Source organism: Lithobates pipiens, unplaced genomic scaffold (genome assembly GCF_037356315.1).
Source record: "Lithobates pipiens isolate NorthernLeopardFrog02 unplaced genomic scaffold, aLitPip1_a1.2 Scaffold_16, whole genome shotgun sequence".
Classification (NCBI taxonomy): domain Eukaryota; kingdom Metazoa; phylum Chordata; class Amphibia; order Anura; family Ranidae; genus Lithobates; species Lithobates pipiens.
Genome location: NW_027507748.1, coordinates 118,053,607 through 118,075,940, shown reverse-complemented (window position 1 = coordinate 118,075,940; position 22,334 = coordinate 118,053,607). Strand labels below are relative to the sequence as shown.

At 41.0% G+C, this 22,334-nt stretch overlaps 1 protein-coding gene across 5 annotated transcripts in view; it reads left to right on the top strand.

Moving 5' to 3' along the window:
- Positions 1–22,334, top strand: part of ANKRD13B (ankyrin repeat domain 13B) — a 336,550-nt gene that overhangs the window by 123,015 nt on the left and 191,201 nt on the right. The window lies entirely within an intron of this gene.

Genomic DNA, 22,334 nt, shown 5'->3' with positions numbered 1-22,334 from the left:
GAGTTCCAAGGCCACAGCCACTGCTGACCAAAAATAACACAAAGGCTCGTCTCACATGTACCAAAAAAATCTTGATTATCCCCAAGACTTTTAGGCAAATATTCTGTGCTCTGATGAGATAAAAATTGTACTTTTTGGAAGGTGTGCGGGACTAAAACTAATACAGAATTTCACAACAAGAACATTATACCAATAGTCAGACATGGTGGTGGTAGCATGATGGTCTGGGGCTGCTTTGCAGCTTCATAACCTGGACATAATTGATGGAACCATGAATTCTGAGCTCTACCAGAAAACCCTAAAGGAGAATGTCCAGCCATCATTTCGTGACCTCAGTCTCAAGTGCACTTGGGTTATGCAGCAGGACAATGATCTGAAACACAACAGCAAGTCCACCTCCAAATAGTTAAAACGAAGCAAAATTTAGGCTTTGGAGTGGCCTAGTCAAAGCCCTGACTTAAATCCAATTGAGATGCTGTATCATGACCTTACACAGGCAGTTCATGCTGGAAAACTCTCCAATGTGGCTGAATTAAAACAATTCTGCAAAGAAGAGTGGGCCAAAATTGCTCCACAGCAATGTGAAAGACTCATTGCCAGTTATCACAAACGCTTAATTGCAGTTGTTGCCACCAAGGGTGGCACAACCAGTTATTATGTTTAGGGGCAATTACTTTTTCACATAAAGCCAGGCAGGTTTGGACAGCTTTTTTGCCTTAATAAATGAAATCATCTTTTAAAAACTGCATTTTGTATTTACTTGGGTTATCTTTGTGTAATAATAAAATTTGTTTGATGATCTGAGTCATTTAAGTGTGACAAATATGCAAAAAAACAAAAAATCTGAAAGGGGGCAAATATTTATTCACACAACTGTATGTCTAAACCCAAGAACAAAAATTGAATCTATTGCAGCTTACCAGTCCTTAGATGTTATGGCTGCATTGGTTTTCATTTTTCAGGCCAAAAAAATACCTGCTTACAAGAGAGGCTGCGTCCTTGTCACTTCTTGTTAACTGCAACAAAATACCCCCATGTAAAGAAGATGAACAGAAAAAGACTTGTTTAAAGTCTGGCCTAAGTGACAACAATGGCTGCCTCCATGGAAGTGTGGCTATACAGAGAGCTGGATACAGTTTATGAGATTACCAGATAATAAAAAAGCTTGGAAAAGAAAAGAAAATGCATGCAGCTGCTTTACCTAATGAATGGTAAGCTGCTATTACATTTTTGTTTTTAGGTTACCTGGGTTTAACTTATCAGCCGACTACTATTCTATTCAACCTATGTCAGCCAAATAGAGAGATGATTGTTTTGTTGGCTCCAAAAACACCCCTAATGGATTGTTTTCGATTAAACGGGTAAGGCTTCATGTACATGGGATGTTTTTACAAACTCGCCTGAACGATTTAACTTAACAGTAACCTACATTTAAAACATCTGTTTTGCCGCATTTAAATGCCTCGTTTATTGGCATTTTGCATTGCCAAAATAGCCAAAAATTAAAAACATCTGTAAACGAAATGTGGCTAAACGCGAGTTACCACGAGTTAGCAAGACAGTGGTCATCTTGGAGGTGTGTTTGGGGTTCCGGCAGCACTCATGCAGCTCCAGACCATGACACTCCCACCACCATGCTTGACTGTAGACAAGACACATTTGTCTTTGTACTCCTCACCTGGTTGCCACCACACACGCTTGACACCATCTGACCCAAATAAGTTTATCTTGGTCTCATCAGACCACAGGACATGGTTCCAGTAATCCATGTCCTTAGTCTGCTTGTCTTCAGCAAATTGTTTGCGGGCTTTCTTGTGCCTCATCTTTAGAAGAGGCTTCCTTCTGGGACGACAGCCATACAGACCAATTTGATGCAGTGTGCGGTGTATGGTCTGAGCACTGACAAGCTGACCCCCCCCACCCCTTCAACCTCTGCAGCAACGCTGGCAACACTCATACGTCTATTTCCCAAAGATGACCTCTGGATATGACGCTGAGCACGTGCACTCAACTTCTTTGGTCGACCATGACAAGGCCTGAGTGGAACCTGTCCTGTTAACCGCTGTATAGTCTTGGCCACCGTGCTGCAGCTCTGTTTCGGGGTCTTAGCAATCTTCTTATAGCTTAGGCCATCTTTATATAGAGCAACAATTCTTTTTTCAGATCCTCGGAGAGTTATTTGCCATGAGGTGCCATGTTGAACTTCTAGTAACTAGTATGAGAGAGTGAGAGTGATAACACCAAATTTAACACACCTGCTCCCCATTCACACATGAGACCTTGTAACACTAACAAGTCACATAACACCGGGGAGGGAAAATGGCTAATTGGGCCCAATTTGGACATTTTGACTTAGGGGTGTACCCACTTTTGTTGCCAGCGGTCTGGACATTAATGGCTGTGTGTTGAGTTATTTTGAGGGGACAGCAAATTTACAAAGTTATACAAGCTGTACACTCACTACTTTACATTGTAGCAAAGTGTAATTTATTCAGTGTTGTCACATGAAAAGATAGAATAAAATATTTACAAAAATCTGAGGGGTGTACTCACTTTTGTGAGATACTGTAGATCAGGGGTCTCAAACTCAAATTACCTGAGGGCCACATGACAAGTTTTCATATCCCATGGGGGGCCGCATGCAAACTTTTTCCATGCATGTCACCCTCAGATCTACAGCCACTGCACTTCCAAGTGCACTTGCAGTGCAAAGTGGATTTGCCTTTAGTAAATAACCCCCCATGTGTGTATATTTGTGTACTGAGTTTACAGTTCCCCTTCTGAGAACTATTAACCCCCAGCACTGATGTCGCAAATGGCCCACGGGCCGGTACTTTGAGACCACTGCTGTAGATGGTATAGCACTTCTCCCTTGAAATATAAAATGTGATCAAAAACGAAACAAAATACATAAATATGTAAAAAATGTAAGTTGTGTGTGTGGTGTGGTGTAACGCTTCTCCCCTAAAATATATTATGTGCTCTAAATATTTACCTAATACATACTGTATACTGGAATTGTTTTATACTATTAATGGCAGCAATCAGCGACTTATAATGGAACTGCAATAGTACGGCGGACCATCTGACACTAACTGACGCTGAGGGGAACTGACTAACTGCCACTGACATCAGCAGTGACATTAATACAGTGATCAATGATAATACTATACACTGTCACTGTACTAATGACACTGGCTGGGAAGGGGTTAACATCTAGAGCAATCAATGGGTTAAATATGTGGCTATTTGTAATGTGTGTAAAGGGTGCTGCTTTTTTCTAATGATCTCTCAGTTTCACATGTCCTTTTACATCCCCTGCTCCATATAAGATAATGGAGGGTCCAATTGGGTCCACCTGAAAAACTGACAGGGGGACCCAATTGGTCTGCCCGTGTGAAAGGGGCCTTAAATCCTTGGCAGTATACATGCCTTATCTGGGCCAGAGCTATCAATGCAAAAGGCTCACAGCCCTGTGCAAAAACACTACAGCACTGCAATTCAGGCTCTAAATATTCATGATCATCCACAAACTTCACTGGCAGGGATACTGTTACTAGGATGTGTATATACTGCTAGGATCAGCCGTGCATAGTATATTGTCAAAAATAAGTGCTGTCTTTGACAGCTTCACCTTATATAATAAATCTATTATCAATATATAAGTTAATAGATGATTAATCTTCTGGCAAACAGAAAGCATGCACTATATTACAATGTGGTTAATGATTAATGGCTGTAGGGATTCATAATATGACAATTAATTCATATAAGAGGCAGAGATGATGTATGCAAAGATGTGATGCGTTCAGTTTTGATGGAACACAAGGGTGAATAATATACACATGGGTAGTAGCTATCAGGTAGAGGAATGAAAGTGAAGTTGATGGTATCATACGGTTGCCTTTGATCAGTAATACCGATAAATCGTAGATGCTAAAAATATCACACAGATGCAAGTCCTTAATAAAGCACACTGTCAGCAATATATTAATATTTCATCTACCTACAGTTGGGTGAAAAAAATGCTGTGAGTTAGATAGCAATTTTTGTATATGGCCCCTTTCACACGGACGGACCGTCTATCCGTTTTTCTTCCATCCGTCAACAGACAACAATGCATTCCTATGGGCAAACGGATGACCATCCATTAACCTCCGCTTCCGATTCTATTCGTTTTTTGAAAGTACAAGGCTACGTCCAGATCCGTGAAAACGGATATTAACTGACGTCAACGGACAATGTCCGTTAACGTCCGATCAGTTAAGATCCGTTTTGAAGAAATAATGATTTTTTTTGTTTATTTGTGAACTCAACCTATGACCCAGGCAGTAGTTGGGACAATAGTAAGTACATTGGAAGTACATCCCCAAGGAGAAACATGGCCAGAGATGTCTCCCGGGAGCAACTAATAAACCTGGTGCATGAAAAGCCGGGCTTGTGGGACTCAACATGTTGGGACCACAGTGATAAAGTGGCAAAATTGTTGGAATCCATTGCACTACAGAGATAGCACACAGAAGGACAAGGACACAGCAAGGACGAGTCACTCACTGAAAACTGCAATGCAGCATGGGAGGAGCAATCCTTTCTGGGTAATGTCATCAAAGCTACAGAAACTGCTGTAAATGCAAAAACGGATGTAAATGGGTAAAGTAACGGATGTTAACAAAACGTAATGCAAAAACGGATGTAAATGGGTAAAGTAACGGATGTTAACAAAACGTAAGACAGATGAAAACGGAGATTAACGGAACGGAAGACGGATGAAGATGGATGAAGCAAGCAACGGATAAGAACCGACACGTTTTAATGTGGCTAAACTGATGGTGCCCGTGTGAATGAGGTTTATAATCCCACCACATTCTGCAGCCCTGTGCACAGAATGATTACTAGACTATGTATAGTGTACACATAACAGCCTGCATGAGTTAATACTAATTGAATGGATTATTTTGGTTTATCCTCATATTATATGGTTTTGGTAAAACCAAAGGAAAATTGTACAGCCTGCAAAGGAGAATTTTCGACACTCTGGGAAGTGTCAGAGGACACTAAAAATAGAGGTCTTTCTATGCAATGCAAAAACAGCATGAACATACGCAAGAAAGGCAGCATCACCTATTGCAATGTAAGTAAATTTACATCATATGTTGTCTCTTTACTTGTATGAATGAAACTGGTGTCATACACCTGGGCAATGTACGGTAAATCTTAGGACGGATAGGACTGAAAAGCAAATCCTTCAGCAGGTAAAAAAGCTCCTGTATATGTATTTCATCAGTTTATTTAGAACTTAAACTGGAGTTCTGTTTTAAGTTTATAAACATTCAATTTTACTAAAGATTATTGTTGGTTTTTATTTCTGTTACTTATCATCTTCTTCATTTTCTGTGGCACTAATTTACAGTTTATCTGTGGTCAAAATCTCTGAACAAACTCCGAAAGGAAAGATCTGCCTGCCCGCTGTTCTCTATGGGGGGGTGTGATGGATGCAAACAGACCGCCTGTCCATTTCTATCCGATTGTCACCCAATCCACTAAACAAATGGGGAACGATCCCCATCTGTTTGTTTCTGGCAGACCGGACCGGATGTAGTTGGGTGTAAATGGACATGTCTGTTTACATCCACATCCCCATAGAGAACAATGGGTGTTCCGTTCGGGTCTGCCTGAAAATATGGAGAGGCAGACCTGATCGGTCCACTCGTGTGAAAGGGGACTTAAAGGATTAGTGCTGTTCCTTGCGCCTGTGATGTCACCAGTGGCCTTACAAGTAAATATATCCTAAAAGGTGCATGTTTACCTTACTATAGGCTTACCTATAGTAAGGTAAACTATCCTATCCATGGTATTTTACTCCCACTTTAAAGCAGAGTTCCACACAAAATTGGAACTCCTGCTTATCTGTCTCCCCCCCCCCCCCCCCCCGGTGCTACAGTTGGCAGTTTTTGACAGGTACCCTGTCCCCACTTCCGTCAGACCTTGCCGAAGCGAGGTATGTCAGATCTTCGACCCCCTCCTCTTCCCTCCTCCTTCCCCTATTGCCAGATCAGCATGCACAGTAGGGACCTGGCCGTGAAGCCACAAGGCTTCACTCCTGGGTTCCCTTACTGGCAATGGTGGCAGCAGCACCCAACAGCCAATGGAAACATCGGCTGCAGTGCCAACATCGCTGGATTCCAGTACAGGTAAGTCCCCTAATATTAAAAGTCAGAAGCTACAGTATGTGTAACTGCTGACTTCATTTTTCAAGGGGGAGGCAGGAACACAGCTTTAAAGTGACACTGCAACTCGTTTTGCAAAGAGAAGCGCTCTCCCGGGGGTTACCTTGCAGGCTCGCTCCCGAGTCCAGCATTCGGCATCCATAGACGCCGAATGCAGGACTCGCCCCTGCCCCCCGACGGCCGTGTCATTGGTTTTGATGAAGCAGGAGCCAATGGCTGCGCTTCTATCAGTCTATCCAATCAACAGCCGAGAACCCCCTAGCAGGGTTCAGGTAAGTAAAACAGGGGGGGGGGGGGCTAGGATGCATTAAGGTGAAAAAACACGAACCTTTACAACCCCTTTAAGGTGTTCACTATAAACACCAAAGAGCATTATAACTTCTGTCCCTGATCCTACTCCCTTAAATGCATGTTGATCCTGACAGAAATGCATTAGACAACTTCATTGAGTGACAATGCTCATACATATATACAGTGGTATCCCCTCACTGCTTCAAAGTTATTTTTACTGCTAGCTTTTAGAGAAGCTGCTCCCATCTCTGTTTAATCACTAATTCAACAAAATAAAAATTATCAATGGTGTAGCTCTTCTCCCTAAAATATAAAATATAATATACAGTATCTCACAAAAGTGAGTACACCCCTCACATTTTTGTAAATATTTTATTATATCTTTTTATGTGACAACACAGAAGAAATTACACTTTGCTACAATGTAAAGTAAAGAGTGTACAGCTTCTATAACATTGTAAATTTGCTACCCCCTCAAAATAACACACAGCCATTAATGTCTAAACGACTGGCAACAAAAGTGAGTACACCCCTTAATGAAAATATCCAAATTTGGCCCAAAGTGTCATTGGAGTCCTCTTCCACTCCTCCATGACAACATCACGGAGCTGGTGGATGTTAGAGACCTTGCATTCTTCCACCTTTCGTTTGAGGATGCCCCACAGATGCTCAATAGGGTTTAGGTCTGGAGACATGCTTGGCCAGTCCATCACCTTTACCCTCAGATTCTTTGGCAAGGCAGTGGTCATCTTGGAGGTCTGTTTGGGGTCAATACTGTTATTTTAGTCCTAGATTTAATACGTAAAAGCACCATTGCATCTGTATATAACAATAACAAGCAGGGAATACAATTCCTACTAGGAAATCTTTAATCGGAGACCTTTTCTGAACCTAAATTATTCTGTGTGTCATACACGCATTGTGCTGTAGTGACATGATACGTTGTTCTGATGGCTGAGAATTGATTATGAGATCAGTGAAGTCAATAATGCCTGCAAGGCTTTAAGCTTTTTGCAGGCCATCTGGTCAGCCTTTGCTTAAAGGGTCAGTAACCTTACTTACAGCAAGGTCTATAAAAAACGTCTATTTAAACACAACATATCAAAATGTAATATAGTTTGTTGCTTTTATGCAGGAAAAGGGAATCATTTTCTACAAACTGCTCTGTTACTAGGACTGTCAGTGTCAGACCTGGACATAACATTTTGCTTACCCTACAGCTGCACAAATGCCCTTTTAAGGTAGATGTAGGTTAGGTGGGTGCTGGGACCCTCATGTAGACCTGGAGTTTGGTCTTTTCAGGGGCATATAAGAAATAGGCTGAATTCTCTGATACCCCAACCATAATACTGGTTTGTTTTGTCCAAGTGGTATCTGGTAGAGGACATCTTCTGCCTGATCAACATTGAGACATGCAGATGTCTTCTGTCATTTCCACTCTTGACACCATCTAGGTTAGAAATGAAGGAGGAATTGTTCATTCTTTGACTCATTTTTTTTATTATGAGTTGAGAGGGAGGGCATCACAAAAGCTTTCACAATCTCAAGCAGCTAAAGTTGGTGGATCAGGTTGGCTCCAGTATCTGGCAATAACAGATCGAGCTGCAGTCAAGAAAAAAATAATCAGGCTCTTTTTAATCTGTTTGTAGGAGTTTGGCACCAGGGACAAAACCATGAGTTGGGGATGGTTGGGGTATGTATCACCCATCAGGTCAGTGAACAGATGCAAAATCTGTTCCCACAAAGGGGCAATATGTTGGCAAGTGCCCCAAATGTAGGTCATAGTACAAGGAGCCTGCAAACAGTGCCAGCAGAGGTTGGGGATGGTATGATCAACTTTATGAAGAATGAAAGGGCAACGATACCATCTGGAAAGTATAACATGATTTTGTTCTTGGGCAATGGGGGATGCTGAAAGCTTATAGGATAATGCAAAGATTTTAGGCCACTCCAGTTCATCTGCCAGTGTATTCATTTCCCACTCCCATTTGGATAGATATAAAGGTGAGTTTGGGGTAGGATTCCTGCACTAGGACTTGATATATCTGAGAAAGAGGGTGGTCAGGTCCAGATGACCCGAAAAGCAATGACTCAGGACATCCAGGGAAGAGTACTGTTTAAGGAAATGTTGTAGCTGTGTGTATTCCAGCCAAGCACTCTGTGGATTGTGGCAATGCGGGTTGATTCGGGTAAGTGGGGCCAATGTTTGACCATATAAAGTATGGTATAGTAAATGATTATCACATTTCCACCAAGAGAGAAATTTAAAGCTAGCAAGGGTTGGAGTAAAAGAAGCATTACCGAACAGGGGGGGTCAAAGGGCTCAGTCTCAAGAGTAGCCCCTAACTCAAGTACTTGTCCCATACATGCAGGATAACGTTAATGAGAGTCGGTATAAGATCAGTCCAAAGTAAAGAAGTGAGGTCAGGGGAGAGAAGGGCATCCTCAATGAGAATCCACAATTTAGAGGATCTACTTTGATACCAGTTCAGTATGTGAATCAGGGATGCAGCCTGGGAATACAGGGTAATATGAGGCAAGACCACCCCCACCCCCGACACTTAGGCAAAGAGAGGGTAAACTGGCCAATTCTTGGTTTCTTATGACGCCAAATGTACGAGCAAATGGTTTTATGAATGGAGCGAAAGAACATCGATTGGGGGGGGGGGGCAACTTGAACAAATACAAGAATTTCGTCAGGATATACATTTTAAATACATTGATATGGCCAAACAATGAAATGTGGGGTTTATCATAAGAGTTAACACAATCACAAATGGTGCGTAACAAAGGAGGTATAATTAAGGCCTATCAGGGTAGATAGATCAAAATCAATCTGGACACCTAGATATTTTATGGCTTTGTGCTGCCATTTAAATGTAAAGTTGCTTCGAAATCTAGATACAACAGGGTGGGGTAAAGAGATATTTAGGACCTCAGTCTTATCATAAAAGTTGCTTACCACCCATTATAAAGGGGATAGAGATGTGGGGGTTTGTCACATATAATAAGAGGACGCTTGCATATAGAGAAAGTTTGTATTGGCCATGACCTATTGAGAGACCCTGAATATTGAGGTCTTGTCGTCAGACAATGGCGAAGTGCTCTGTAGACAAAACATAGAGCAAGGCGGAAAGAGGGCATCCCTGCCAAGTGCCATTGTGGATCCTAATAGAATTTGATATAAGGGCGTTGGATTCAGGTCCGCCAGTCAGTTATTTAGGCAGAGCTGAACAGACACTCCATAGACCTCTATGGAGCATCGGATGTTAGCGGTGACATGTCCGCTGACATCCGACTTGCTCTGATCCAAAAAAATGTGAAGGAGGAAAAATCGACTTTTCCATCCGTCTGAGGATCGGGTGACGACGGACTCTATGGTTCATCCTTATCCGATCCCCCATAGGGGAGAGCGGCGCTCTGACAGGTCTGTCCCTGCACATTGTGCAGAGACAGACCTGTCATCTGCCTGCTCAGCGGGAATCGACGGAGCGATCCCCCTATGAGCAGAGCGGGCTCCGTAAACGCACACGTCCGTGTGAAAGAGTCCTATCTCTTCAAACATTTATAGTTTCACCCTTTTTTACCAAAATCACATTATCAATTGTAATGTAACTCCAAACTTTTAGGAAAATATATATTATCAGGAACATGGGCCTAATAACCTCTACTCCCAAAACAAGAAAACACAATATGAACACCTTTGAACACTTTTTCCCATATTTTTAAATCCTTATCTCACCAGAAGTATATGTTTTCCCTAGTGCATAGGATTACACAACACAGTTACTCTTTGTCTTCACTAACCACAATTCCTCTGGCGTAGAGCCGCCTGGAATACATAACTTCCTTATTCTTTCCATAGCATAGATATATTCTTAATTATAATATGTAACCTTGTATTTAACCAAAAAAAGATAAAATCAAACATTTTAAAATCCTCAGTCATTGTTAATATAACCCAAACACAATAAAAAAAAAAACATTTGCAGAAATATAGCACATTTGCTGATATTGAAAAAAAACACCTTTTAACTTTATTAATGTAAGGATAGGCAATTACAACTAAAAAAGTCCTTAAAGTAAGACTCCAACTAAAATAATCAAAATACCCTATACATAAATTGAATTGCTACTTTTAAAAATTTGTATCTGATCAGATTCCTCAAAAAAACAAAAAAAAAACATTTGGTACCAGCGCATACATGTAATTTATCAGGGACGTGTCACATTCCCCTTTTAATGTTCCCAATTAACTGTGCATTGGTCATGGGCTTAATATGTGCCCAACATATTTCATGAATAGACTGACAATAGTTGCAACATTTTAACAATAAACATGTATTTTTATAGATAACTTTCCTGAATGAAATCCTTCTTTAACATTAACTCTCCACCTCAGCAAGTCTCTCAGACTTGCTGAATATGGAATGCATATATATCAGTATGCTTTGCGCAAAAGCAGTGGCGAAAGCCTGGTCAGAGGTTTGATCCCTTTTTTTTCACTTGAAGCAACATAGCATATCTATGCAAGCGGATATGTACCTCTGTGTATTGTGCTAAACAATACTATGGATAGGAAGAATCACTCAAATAGTAACTTGTCCTTGTCCAAATCCATGATTCAGTCTTCTTAAAGCACCACACACAGATGAGTACCCTACTCCATCCCTCTCACCTTGCCACTTTAGCATTGCTCTCCATATTGGCAGGATCATAGGACATATATCATCTACCTAATAATTCATTTGCATTCAGAAGAAAAAACAACTTATACTGTAAATTGGATTTTAAAGACAAGACAAAAATCCACAAACACGTACAATTAAGCATTTCTCTCTATTAACAACAGCTTTCCCTTACCTTATAACCAGTAATTTGCCAGTAGTTCACGAGCTTCAAAAAATGCTACCAGTGATACCACTTGTGTGTGCCCTGCACACATACACACTCCAAAGCTCTGCTATACAATACTTCTTACATTTAAGCTATGTTCAGGTTAACCTCTTAACTCTTACCTTTCTGTTCCAACTTTTATTATTGAATTATCAGAACAAAGATGGCAATGTTATATGTGTTAAAACACTTGTGTTAAAAGTGGTTTGTATTTGGCTAATCATTTAAAACAAGTACCAACAGTATGCTGAATGGCAAGTTTTTTCTCTATATTAATACATGGGCTTACACAAATTTCAGGCTGCAAAAAATGAACTTCCTCATCCAGCCAGCTATCACCCAACCATATATCATCTATTCAATATAGACAATCCTTGCCTGACCATCCTTTGGTTCAAATATTCTTCATAATCAATAAATGCATGAAAATGAATTTTCCCACGATGCTACAGCAAACATGGACACTTTGCTGGGATTGGTATGCTTCAACATTAATGTTTTCCAATGTCACTTTAAACCTCTACAAGCTCCGTAATGTTACTTTCTGTTTTTAGAACTAAATTTTACTCCTGCGTATCTTGTCTCTGAACTTTATGGCAGACATATCGGTAGCATATTAATTCACCTTCGATAATGGATTTAACTGCAGACACAGTGTCCCTAAGTTTCTAGATGTGAGCTCTACCTGCCCTCAGGAGTGGTAAGTTCTATTAACTTTTCCACTGCAATCTCAAGACATTAATACTTTCATTAATAAATAACTCCTCTCTTACGTTTCACCTTCAAAACTTAACTTGCTTTACCCTCTACAATGTAGGATGTTTTCATTAAAAACACCTTTACACTCACTTTCTCCTTACCACAGTAGGGTGTTCTCATCAAAACATTCCCTTTCTTTACACAACCCCCCAGCTCATCTAACACGTTCTTTTGCAACCTTCAATATACTATTCTTTTTACCTTCAAAGAGTCATCAAACATGTTAAACATGTATTTAATAGGGCTGTGGAAAATAAAGATTAATTCCTCGATTAATCGATACATTTTTTTGATCGATCAAAATTCTTTTCTCCGTCGGCTTCTGGGTCTTCAGGGAGTTGCGTCGGAGATTCTGTGACGTCATGGACATCAATATCACTGGACTCCTTTCCCCTTCCCCAAGTGCAGGGGAGGAGTCAAAGTCGTTGAAGTTCTGATCGAATGTAACACGTACAGGGGAGGAGCTACACATTACGCCACCCGCTGCTGCCCTACGGAACTAACACGATTGGCGGCTTTACATGTTGTATTTTATCATCTTTATGTGAGTAGTTTGTGTTTGAACACAAATATTGAATCTTATACTTAAGCGGTGAGCACTTCTTTCTACCCATGAGCTGGCGTCCTTGCTGAGATCTAAGGAGATGTGAGAGAAGTTTATGGTCAGTGTTAACCCTTTTGATACTCGCTTGCATGACCACCTGTTTGCACAGGGGTTCATGCCATGAGGTGAGAGTGATTAGTTAGACCGGAGGCGGAGGGATTGTCACGCTACTGTGGAAAAAAAATTACTTACGTCAGTGCTACAGTTTGAATTTAAAACGTATTTGTGTAAACTGTGAAGTCATGGATTGTGGAAACTTTCTAGTGTCGGCTGATTGTATATAGTGTATACCACATTTACCACTGACTAATGCCGAGTTGCAATGCAAGGAGATCAGCTAAAAGTAGTATCTGTATGTGCGTTATAATTAATCGAAATTAGTTGATTAATCGATTAAAAAAACAATTAATCAAACACGAAAATTTTAATCAGTAATAGCCCTATTATGTAAGCATGTACTTAAAACAATTACACATTTTGCAAACAAATTAAGCACGTATAATTACAATTCTATAAACAAATATTAGTAAAGGGAAGACCTTTGACACTAAAAATATCCATTCCAAATTCAAATCGCATAGCCAAAACCCCTTTTTCTGATATGCACCACAGCAACAACATTTCTTAATTTCTTTCATCTTTTTAACACCATAAGTAATGACATACACACATTTGAATTACCTTCTTTCATTCTTTAAAAACGTAGCAGATTATATGAGCATACATACAAAAGTACTCACCACTCTCACGATATTTGGATATAAGCAAGGGAGATTTCTAATTTAATTTGTCCTTAGTTCTGACTAAAATTCCTACCTACCTGATCGATCACCTTTATTCTTATGAGCACCAAGCTTCCAATGGGTGTATACACTTTTCCACAGCGTTCCCAAAACACTTAAAGCCAACCTGGACATAACATTATAGAAACCCCAAGCTGCTACAACAAAAAAAATACCCAAGTAATCTACCAATACCAATCAGCAGTCACAAGTTATTCCATTACTTCTATGCAACAGAAAGAGAAGCAAATATTTAGCGGGCGCTGCTGGTTACCTAAATACCCTTCCCAAAAAGATACTGAACTGAGTCTTAAATAAAGACTCAGGTCTCCCAAAGACCCTACAATGTTACACTTCTGTAAGTGTGTCTATTATGGCGTGGTCCTTCATTCCTTTCTCTTTAAATTTAAAAGGCTAAGACTTTATCAGAGCCAGGGTAAGAAAGAATTTGGTCAAAATAGACAAAGGTCTACCCACCATGGTATCTTACCCCAAGATTAGCCCCCATTTTAAAGGAAATAGTAGGTATTCTGGATGACCACCCTTCTTATAGGTACACCAACAGGGCCCTCAGATATCCGGAGACACCGAATGAAATGAGGGGCAAGTTGTGCATTTGTAAAATGTCTGCTTTTATTAGTTGCATATACAGCTTATATATGGTTCAGCTTACCAATTGAAAGAGGGGAGGGGGGATTGGTTAGTAAATTATGTATTTGTATAGAAATATATAGTTATATGGTTATACAAGTCAGTGATCCTTTCTCTGTGCTAAAAGCTAAAATGCTAAAAAGCTGTGCTAAAAGCTAAAATGGAGTCACAATGGTTTGGGCATATTATTAAAGCTTTCACACATGGTGGGGTCCTTACCTAGTTTGGATATTACTGTAATATTGGCTTCCAAAGCCTGCATTAGGAAGGGAGAGTCTGGGGAGAGGGCATTGTATGTTTTAACCACTTGCCAACCAGCTGCCACAGTTATACTGCGGCAAGGTGGCTCGGCTATGGGAAATCGCCTTACTGATACTTTGGTTCGTGCACTAGCTTTTGTGGGCCGCACCTGCCACGTGCTGAGGGAGCTCCCCTGCAGGTCCCACAGACTCAATGACTGCCAGCCAGCTGACAGTCACGGTGAAGAGAGGCAGAACGGGGATCTGCCTATGTAAACAAGGCAGATCCCCCATCTGACAGGGGAGGAGAGAGAGAGATCAGCTGTTCCTAGTGATCTCTCTCTACTCCCAGTCAGTCTGTCCCCCTGACAGTTAGAAACACCTCCCTAGGCAACACTTAACCCTTTGATCACCACTAGTGTTAACCCCTTCCCTGCCAGTGCCATTTATACAGTGATCAGTGCATTTTTATAGCACTGATCACTGTATTAGTGTCACTGGTCACCAAAAAGTGTCACTTAGGGTCAGATTTGTCTGCTGCAAGGTCGCAGTCCCACTAAGAAACGCAGATTGCCGCCATTACTAGTAAAATAAATAAAAAGTCTCTAAATCTTTCCCCATTTTGTAGACGCTATAACTTTTGCGCAAACCAATCAATATACGTGTTTTTTTTTTTACCAAAATATGTATACGAATACAAATTGGCCTAAACTGATGAATAAAGTTTTTTTTTTATATATATATTTTTTTGTATGTGTATTATAGCAGAAAGTAAAAAATATTGTTTTTTTTCAAAAAATGTTAGTGTTTTTTGTTTATAGCGCAAAAAATAGCGAAAAAATCACAGAGGTGATCAAATACCACCAAAAGAAAGCTCTATTTGTGGGAAAAAAAGGACATAAATTTTGTTTTGGTACAATGTCGCACGACTGCACAATTGTCAGTTAAAGTAACGCAGTGCCATATTGCAAAAAATGGGCTGGTCATTAAGGGGGTAAATCCTTCCGGGGCTGAAAGGGTTAAGGAGGATGGGGGTAAGGGATTCACAAAGGTTTTTGCAAAATTGAGCGTTAAACCCATTAGAGCCTGGATTTTTGTTATTTTTAAGGGATGAAATTGCAATGGCAATTTCCTCCTCCAAAAAGGGTTGTTTAACCACTTCAGCCCTGGAAGATTTTACTCCCTTTCTGACCAGAGCACTTTTTACAATTTGCAACTGCATGGCTTTAACTGACAATTGCGCGGTCGTTCGACGCTTTACCCAATCAAAATTTGCATCCTTTTCCCACACATAGAGCTTTCTTTTGGTGGTATTTGATCACCTCTGCGGTTTCTATTTTTTGCGCTATAAACAAAAAAAGAGCACCCATTTTGAAAAAAAAACTATATTTTTTACTTTTTGCTATAATAAATATCCCCCAAAAATATATAAAAAACTGAATTTCTTTCTCAGTTTAGGTCGATACGTATTCTTCTACATATTTTTGGTAAAAAAAATCTCAATAAGCGTATATTTATTGGTTTGCGCAAAAGTTATACCATCTACAAAATAGGGGATAGATTTATGGCATTTTTATTTTTTTATTAGTAATGGTGGCGATCTGCGATTTTTATCGTGACTATGACATTATGACGGAAACATTGCACCATTTTGACACTATTTTTATTTTTTGCACTATAAACAAAAAAATTGCGACAATTTTGAAAAAATAAAAAACAATATTATTTACATTTTGTTAAAAATAAATACCCCCAAATATTTTTTTTAAAACAAATTTCGTCATCAGTTTAGGCCAATATATATTCTACATATTTCTGGTAAAAAAAATCGCAATAAGCGTATAGCATATAGTGGTTTGCGGAAAAGTTATAGCGTCTGCACACTATGGAAAAGATTTATGGCGTTTTTATTTATTTTATTTTACTAGTAATGGTGGTCATCTGTGATTTTTAGCTGTATTGCGACGGACAGATCGGAGACTTTTGACACTTTTTTGGCGACCATTGGCATTTATACAGTCAGTGCTATAAAAATGCACTGATTACTGTGTAAATGTCACTGGCATGGAAGGGGTTAAAACCAGGGGGCGATCAAGGGGTTAATTGTGTGTTCCCCTAGTGTGTTCTAACTGTATGGGGATAGGATTGATTAGGAGAGGAGATATATCGTTTTTGCTACTTAGTAGGAACAAACGATATGGCTCCTCTGACAGCACACACAAATCTCTGTGCTGTCGCTCGTGCACATGGCCAGCGGCAACCATGAACGCCGGCCACGTGCATCGGGTCCCCAGCTGTGCAGCGGACAAGCGCCCTCTGGTGGGCTAAAAGGGTAAGACGTACCCTTACGGGATTTCACCAAGGAGAGCCATTGTGCCGCAGTATATCTGCGTGACATGGTTGGGAACCGGTTTAGGTCCCGAATGGTCGAGTCGGGGGGAGTGCAATCTCAGTAATGTATTGAATGACATGATAGGTAAATGCCTCTGGTGACATGTTGGGAGATTCGTGAAGGCAGGTTATATTCCCCCATTTATTTAAAGAAGAAGCAAAAGTTCATTTTGCTGTACTTCTCCTGTGGATCACATAAGTGCAATTCGTTCTGCACTCCTGTGACCTGTTTTCAGCTGAAGCCTGTTGTCGGTTGACATCACAAAGCTGGTCCAGGCTGAGGGAAGATCCCGACCATGTGATCAGGATCCACCCAGATGCCTGGATCAGCACCTGGCTCTGCCTCTCAGCAAGCTGCTGAGAACCTGAGCCAGCCACTCCTGCCCCCTCCACAGCCCAGTACTCCAGTGAGTGCAGGAGAGGGGCAGAGAAGAGAAGAGAGCCGCTGACTGACAATCACCAGCTCTCTGCTCACAGAGCTCTGAGAACTGAGTGATCAGCGGTCTTTGATCTTAGAGCCGGCGGGGGACAGATGAAGCATCCATCCGATGCTGCTTCCACCTAGGTAAGTATGATTCTTAAAATTTTTTACTATCATTCTAATGTGGTTACCTTCTAGAGAGCGTAGGGCCATTCTGAGCCCTTCCCTTTCCCACTCTTTGAACCTCTGGGATAGGATGTGCAAAGTATACCCTTTACGGTCACCACATATCCCAGTGGCTCCTATCTTTGGAAACCCGCACTTTCCTCCAGGGCAGCACCTGCAACAGTTTTCTTGGTGGACCAATAAAGGCCTGCTTAGGATAGCACATTTCATAGACCATAGAGGTATCAAAAAACTTTCTTACTTTCGGGACACTTTTGAAATGCCTCTGACGGAGACATTTCGATTCTCTCAAATTATCCACTATATTCAATCACTTGGTCAAGGCCAGGGAGATACACAGGGGAATTTTGAACACCTCCCTTGTGGAGGCCGGTTACAAAGTACTGTCGCGGTGGTATCTGGTTCCGGCGCGGATAGCCAAAATACACCCAGAGGCTTCGCCCCTCTGCTTCAGAGTGTGCGGTCAAGAGGGAACAATGTTCCACACATGGTGGTCCTGTCCAAAAGTCAACAGATTCTGGATAAGAATTTTTAACTTGGTGTATTCGGTGACCGGAGTGAATATACCTAAAAATGTTAAAACAGCTCTATTTTCTGACCTCTCGAATGACCTGCCTAAACACCTCAAATCCCTCATTTCTTTCATTTTTTTGGCAGCTAGGATTGCCATAGCGCGTGCATGGAAAACTTCTCAAATAAACCTGGTGCTCGTCAAAAATAAAATTTCCTGGATCATGATTAATGAAAAATTGACTAGTATTCTCAGAGACCAACAAAACCGATTTGAAAAGATATGGAATCCCTGGGTTAGATATCTTCAGTCACTGTGAGGGGGGGGGGGGGGGTGGTTAGTGGGCTGGAGCGTGGAGATCGTCTATACACTCTCTCTTTTCTCCCCTTTTACTCCCTTTTCTTTTCCCTTCTTCTTCTGCTCTACTTTTTTTCTTTTCTTTTCTCCTTTGTCTCTTTTCTTCTTTTACTCTTTCTTTTGCATAAAGGGTCACTTTGTTCCCATAGTTGGGTTCTCATATGTGTGACAGTGGACTTTATGGAGCATCTAAAGCAGCACGCGTTCACTATTAAATGACTACTACAACTCCGAGCTGGTTTACAGGTCTCTAACTCATGACAATTTTCTATGGTAAACTACAAAGGCTTTTGTTAGTATTGTCTGATATTTAAAGTGGTGTTGCCACCAAAAAATTTAAAGTGCTTAAAATTCGTAAAAAAAAAAATAATTGGCAAAAAAAAAATTTTTTACTCACCTCTAAATACCGGTTGCTAGGGGGTCCCTCGTAATCTGCCTTCCTCATTGCCCAGGCTGGTGACATCACTTCCCCTCGCGCCGCACATTCACCTGGGACCTGTCATGTGTCCCAGGTGACTGTACGGCGTATCACGGCGCCCTGCGCCGCTCGCGCATGCGCAGTGGGTGCCCGGCTGTGAAGCCACAGCCGGGTGCCCACAGTATGCATGACGGCGCCGCGAGCGGAGCGGGGAGCGAGGGGGGGGCTTCGTTCCCCCGCATCGCTGGACCCTGGGGCAGGTAAGTGTCCGATTATTAAAAGCCAGCAGCTGCAGTATTTGTAGCTGCTGACTTTTAATTTTTTTTTTTTAGGGGGTACCCCACTTTAATGAATAGTCCTGGCAGGTGAAGGTTGGTTATTCTATAATTTACCAGTTTGTTGATATGTGTTATAATATAAATACTTATGGCTTCTTTCGTACGGATCTGAGACTCACAACTGTAACATGAATGTGAACTAAATATGTATCGAAGTGAACCCTTGTTACTGATGTAAAAAACATAATTTCAATAAAAATCATTGAAAGAAAAAATTTTACTATCATGTGTACATCACATGTACACCTAAAGTAAAGTTAGCCATGTGTAGATTTCTCTCTCTCTTTAAAGAGGAAGTAAACCCTGATGGGTTTACTTCCTCTTTGATTCCCTGCAAAGATAAAGCATAATGGACTACTGTGCATCGCATAGTAGTCCATTATGTGTCACTTACCTGACACAGGAGCCAGCGAAGTCATCACTGTCCCCTTGGCATTTTTGTACGGAGCCTCCATCTTTTCGGTGGGTCTCGCGGCTTCGCCAAATGACAGCGTGCGCATTCGCGGCATATGGCGGCATGCGCCGTAGACAGAGGTGCCTGTCTTTCGTCAAATATCTCCTAAACCGTTTAGGTTTAGGAGATATTTCTTGGACCTACAGGTAAGCCTTAATCTAGGTTTACCTGTAGGTCAAAGTTGGTTGTAAAGGTTTACAACCACTTTAAGCCTGTGAGCTGAAGAAGAGAAATCCAGTAGATTCCTCCAACCATGCTAAACAGTGTGGATGGAGGAATTTCCCCTGCTATGGCTGTTGGTTGTCGGACTATCCGAACAGTGACTACATTGGATTGGATACAGTCACTGGCCAACAATTTTCCACCTGGCTCCTTTGACGAAAGTAAAAATGTAACTTTTGCTATTCCAGATGGTGCAAAGAGGTCCACCCACGTCTTGACTTTCTATTCCGCCTTAACGCCTTCCTTTGTCTCCACTGTAATTCTTCAAGCTGTGCTGGTTCATATTTTTGTGCCTTTTTTTCCATGAACACTGGTTTGTTGTAGCTGTGTTTTGCTTTTCATTTTGTTAGTAGAGCAGAGCAAACAAAACAATTAGTGAATATTGTCTGACTGTCCACTCACTGTGTGCACTATAATTCATGGCAATTACCATTACAGGAGCACATGACCCTCAGTGTAGTTCCTGGACCACCTCTGTTAGGCTAAACAATATCATCAATGTTCCCTGTGACTATAGCTATACCGCATGGATTGTATACCTTCTCTGATTATATCATCGCATTTATATTTTCGTTATTTCTTACATTATTGTATGTTATTATTAATGTGTGTTTAGCAGCTGCAGCCATGGGTTGGTGTCATTTTTTCATGTTTTGCAGCCAGTGATTAGTGGTTCAGTAGAAGTGATCTAGACAGCTCCACAGCCACCTAATGACATTTATGGCGGTAAAAAGGGCACAACCACCCCCATTCTCCTGGGTAGCGCAGGACTAGGAGATCAGGAGATTTGTTATTTAAAATAACAAACATGTTATACTTACCTCCACCGTGCAGCTCGTTTTGCACAGAGTGGCCCCGAACCTGGTCTTCTGGGGTCCCTTGGCGGCTGTCTCTGCTTCCCCCCACAATTTCTTCTCACGTTCATGTGAGCTCCTTCGCATTGTGAGAAGTGCTTGCGGGCACGCTCCCGTGATACAGCCGGCGGCTATAGCCGCTCACTGTATCACTCGGCCCCGCCCCCCAGTGCGTCATGTCATTGGATGTGATTGACAGCAGCGCAAGCCAATGGCTGCGCTGCTTTCAATCCATCCACTCCAGCCAATCAACGGCCAGGCTGAGCGGCAAAGAGGACATTGGGGCCGAGTGCAGGACTTTAGAGGGGTCAGGTAAGTAAAACAGGGGGGCTGGCACTGTCATTAAGGTGAAAAAATGTTTACCTTTACAACCCCTTTAAGTCAAAATGTATACCCTGTTAGGCTCCATGCATACTGGGCTTAAAAAAAATATATTCTCTTGGCAGTAAAAAACACTCATATAGAGCATTTTTTGTTCAAAGTTTAGACAAGTTTAGGAGAGCTTTAAGTTTTTTCTACCAGTAAGTCCCAATCAGAAATGCAAACCAGAAGTTTTTTTTCCTGCCTCTAATGCCGCCTACACACGACCGGACTTTCAGTCGGAATGAACTCTGACGGACTTTTCGACTGACTTTTTTGTCGGAGTTCCGCTGAAATGGACTTGCCTACACACGATCACACCAAAGTCCGATTGTTTAATGCGATGACGTACAACGGGACTAGAAAAAGGAAGTACAGTAGCCAACAGCTGCCCTTGCGTCGTTGTTGGTCCGTTGGACCTGCATACAGACGAGCGGTTTTCTCTATAGGAACTGGTTCCGGTGGAAAGATTTGAAAAATGTTCTATTTCTAAAGTCCGTCAGATTTTTCGACAGAAAGGGTCTGATGAAGCCCACACACGATCGAATTGTCTGACGGATTCGTTCCATGAGAACTTTGTTGTAGAAAAATCTGGTCGTGTGTACACGGCATTAGGCTTTATGTACAATTCTGCTGGTAAACGGACATTTAGGAGCAGTTGGGTGTTTTTTTTTCAGCTGCTCCTGAACTCTGAACTGAAAAATGCATTCAGGACAGATTTTCAGAGGCATTTGAAACGTCGTTTGTTTACAGAGGTTTTAAATTTTTGACTATTTGAAAAAAAAAAAAAAATCTTCTAAATGCAAACGCGACATGTAAACGTGGCAAAAATGATGTTTTTAAATGTTGTTTAATAACTGTCAAGTTAAAGTTAAACCATTCAGGGGAGGTTGTAAAACGTCTATACGTTGAGCTCAAAATACGCCTGTAATCGTCCTAATCGTCCTAATGTGCATGGATACATAGGATAACATTGAGCTGCTTCTACAGGCAGAACACAAAACTCCTGTAGAAGCAATGTGTGCTTGGAGCCTAAAAGACTTTAAAGCGTCTCTTCTGAAAAGAGTTAGGTAACGTAAATGATTGCCATTTCACAGCCACATGCAATTTTGAATTTAAACATCCTTGGGCTGCATTCACATCTGAGTATCGCGCTTTTGAGCGTTTTTTGGGGATTTTTTTCTCAGTCGTTTGTGTTTTTAAAGATTTTTTGAGCTTTGCCGTTTTTTTAATTAGCCAGTAGGAAAAAATATTTGTTGTCATGTTTTTTCATCTGCTTTTATTTATTATTTATATTATTTTCTTTTAACTTTTTTTTTGTAAAGGGTTAAAGAATAGGGTTAAAGTGATTGTAAAGTAATATTTTTTTTTTA